The sequence below is a fragment of the Prunus persica genome, chromosome G4, assembly GCF_000346465.2.
Source record: "Prunus persica cultivar Lovell chromosome G4, Prunus_persica_NCBIv2, whole genome shotgun sequence".
In the NCBI taxonomy this organism is placed as follows: domain Eukaryota; kingdom Viridiplantae; phylum Streptophyta; class Magnoliopsida; order Rosales; family Rosaceae; genus Prunus; species Prunus persica.
Window position 1 is genome coordinate 20,228,387 of NC_034012.1, and position 3,947 is coordinate 20,232,333.

Genomic DNA, 3,947 nt, shown 5'->3' on the forward strand with positions numbered 1-3,947 from the left:
CCGAATTCCAATTTGAAAACTGAGCTAGCTACGGTGAAAATCAATGCAAACCTACCCAACCATCAGCTAGAGCACGGAAAATAGGTAGAAATCCATACCTTACTCGACAAATTTGGAGGAGAATTGAAGGAGAACGAACGGTTGGAAGTTTTGACAAAACCGACTCGTTTTTGGACGGATTCCGGCGACTACAGCGACGGCTGGCAGCGGAGAGTGGTCGGGGCTTGAAGACGGAATCGAGCTGGTTCTGTTGGCGCCGACGACAGGGGCAGAGGTGGTCGGTGGCGGAAGTTATGGTGCTTAGAAGGTGACGGGAGAGGAATGTTGACGGGAGGGAGAGAGAGAGAGAGAGAAAGAAACTGAGGTTTATAAAAAAACAACCTGATTTTCCTAATTACCGTTTTGCCCTTCGTGATATTTTAATCGTATTTTCTTCGTGAAAACTCCGATTCGAGCTCACTTCGTGTCTATGAACTCGTGTCGTCGTGCTCTACGTAACGGTGTATGTGGAATTGTCAAATTCCTTTTTGGTCAAAAAGTCAACTTTGAGTTCATAATTCAGTCCAAGGGCAAAATTGTCTTTTCGCATAATAAATTACTAATTATAAATGAATTTTAGGTTTGGGTCATTACAACCTACCCCCCTTATACAAATTTCGTCCTCGAAATTTACGCACCTGTCACTCGAAGAGGTGAAGGTACTGCGCCCGCATTTGGTCTTCGGGTTCCCATGTAGCCTCTTCTACAGTATGACTCCTCCATAAAACCTTCACAAGTGGAATCTCTCTCGATCGCAACACTTGCGTCTTCCAATCCAAAATCTGAACTGGTTGCTCCACATAAGTGAAATCAGCCTCCAACTCCACTGGTTGCTCCTCTAACACATGGGAAGGGTCGGAAATATACTTTCGGAGCATGGAGACGTGGAAAACATCATGCAATCGAGCTAGATCTGAAGGCAAGGCAAGTCTGTAAGCTACTGGACCCACACGCTCTATAATCTCATAGGGTCCGATATAGCGAGGACTTAGTTTCCCCCGCTTCCCAATTCGCACTACACCTTTCCAAGGTAATAATTTCAAAAATACCCAGTCTCCAACTTCAAACTGAAGATCTTTTCTTCTATTGTCCGCATAGCTCTTTTGTCGGTCCTGGGCTGTCTTGAGTCGTTCTCTAATGATTTGCACTTGTTTCTTGGTCAGTTCAACATCCTCAGATACAACCAATCTGTGTTCACCCACTTCATCCCAATAGAATGGAGTTCTACACTGTCTCCCATACAAAGCATCAAATGGAGACATTCCGATACTCACTTGATAACTGTTATTATATGCAAACTCCATAAGTGGTAACTTCTCATCCCAATCACCCCGAAATTGAAGTGCACAGGCTCTCAACATATCTTCTAGTGTCTGAATGGTCCTCTCAGACTGACCATCTGTCTGGGGGTGAAATGCAGTACTAAACTGCAATTGGGTTCCAAAAGCTTCATTTAACTTGGTCTAAAAACGGGATGTAAACCGTGGGTCTCGGTCTGAAACAGTGGAGACTGGTACTCCATGAAGTCTCACGATCTCATCTATGAAAATCTTGCCAGTTTGTTCAAACTATAACTTGCTCTCACCGGCAGAAAATGAGCGGACTTGGTGAGTCGATCCACGATGACCCACACTCCATCATGCTTACTCTGTGTTCGGGGCAGCTTGAACACAAAATCCATCGTAATTCGCTCCCACTTCCACTCAGGAATTGGAAGTGGTTGCAATAGCCCTGATGGTTTCTGTCGCTCAGCTTTCACTTGTTGACAAATTAAACATCTTCTGACATACTCTGCTATTTCTTTCTTCATAAAAGGCCACCAGTAGTGCTCTCTCAGAGTATGATACATTTTTGTGCTTCCAGGGTGCATTGCAAACGCTGATTCATGGGCCTCCTCAAGAATCTCCTTTTTTAAAGTTTCATCATTAGGGACATATAACCTGTTACCCACCATTAACGCTCCATCATTCCTTACGGAACAATCAGTTCTGTCGCCATTTGCAACCTCCACTCACAGCGTACAAATCAAAGGATCCTGAGATTGAGCTGCGAGTATCCGTTCTACTAGCACTGGTCTCACATGGAGAGTAGCTAACAGTGCTCCCTGATTATCCACATCTAGTCCAACTTTGAGCTTCCTCATTTCTACCATTAATGGCAAATATCTCCCTCGGAGATAAGCTACAGATCCTGAAGATTTCCTACTGAGTGCATCTGCAACAACATTAGCTCTTCCTGGGTGATGCTCGATGGTACAGTCATAATCTTTTATCAACTCTAACCATCTTCTTTGCCTCAAATTTAATTCCTTCTGGGTGAATAAATACTTTAAACTTTTGTGATATGTAAAGATCTGGCATGTTTCCCCATAAAGATAATGCCGCCAAATCTTTAAGGCAAAAACTACTACAGCAAGTTCCAAATCATGAACAGGATAATTCAACTCATGCTTCTTCAGTTGTCTAGAAGCATAAGCGATCACCCTACCATGCTGCATCAGCACACACCCAAGTCCTTGTTGAGACGCATCACTGTAGATCACGAAGTTCCCACTAACATCCGGAAGTGCTAAAACCGGAGCAGTGGTCAGCCTGGTCTTGAGTTCAATGAAACTCTCTTCACACTTATCCGACCATGTAAATTTAACTCCTTTCCTTGTCAAATAGGTGAGAGGTGCCGCTATGGTGGAGAACCCTTCAACGAAGTGACGGTAATACCTGGCTAACCCTAAAAAACTTCGTATCTCGGTAACACTGGTTGGTCGTAGCCAATTTACTATTGCTTCAATCTTTTGAGGATCAACATAAATGCCCTCTGCAGAGATCACGTGCCCCAAGAAACTCACTCTGTCTAACCAGAATTGACACTTGCTGAATTTGGCATAAAGTTGCCTCCTTCTCAGAGTTCTCAACACAAGGTTTAAATGCTTTATATGTGCCTTCTGACTCTTTGAATACACCAGAATGTCATCTATGAACACAATCACGAAGCGATCCAAGTAACGTCGAAACACTCTGTTCATGAGGTCCATAAATGCAGCTGGCGCATTCGTTAATCCAAATGGCATCACCAGGAACTCATAGTGCCCATACCTCGTTCGAAACGCTGTTTTAGGCACATCCTCTTCTCTAACCCGTAACTGATGATATCCAGACCTCAGGTCAATTTTAGAAAAGACCTTGGCACCCTTCAGCTGATCAAACAAGTCATCAATGCGAGGAAAGGGATATCTATTCCGCACCGTGATCTTGTTCAGCTGTCTGTAGTCAATGCATAACCTCATGGTGCCATCTTTTTTCTTAACAAATAAAACTGGAGCACCCCAAGGAGAAAAACTGGGTCGGATGAAACCCTTATCTACCAGCTCCTGCAACTGAGTCTTTAATTCCCTCAACTCTGCTGGTGCCATTCTGTATGGTGCTTGAGAAATAGGATTTGTTCCTGGAGCGAGCTCAATAACAAACTCAATCTCCCGATGAGGAGGTAATCCAGGAAGATCCTCAAGAAATACATCTGGAAAGTCCTGTACGACTAGAATATCTGCCAATCGCAGCCCATTATCTCTGGTATCAATGACATGTGCTATGTACCCTGAGCACCCTTTTCTGAGCAACCGTTTTGCCGTCATAGCTGAAATGAGGCAAGATGGAAGCACTCTACGTTCGCCATAAAAAATTACTTCAGGTCGTCCGGGACTACGGAATACAACTTCCTTCCTGAAGCAATCTACTGAGGCACGATGTCTGGCTAACCAATCCATCCCTAAGATGATATCCAGGTCAACCATGCCCAAGGGAATTAAATCTGCTTCTAAAAACACATTTCCCACCATCACTGTACTATCGCGATACACGGTACCTACCCTAAAAATCTCTCCTGTAGGTACTGAGATCGCTAGTTCAGTCTGC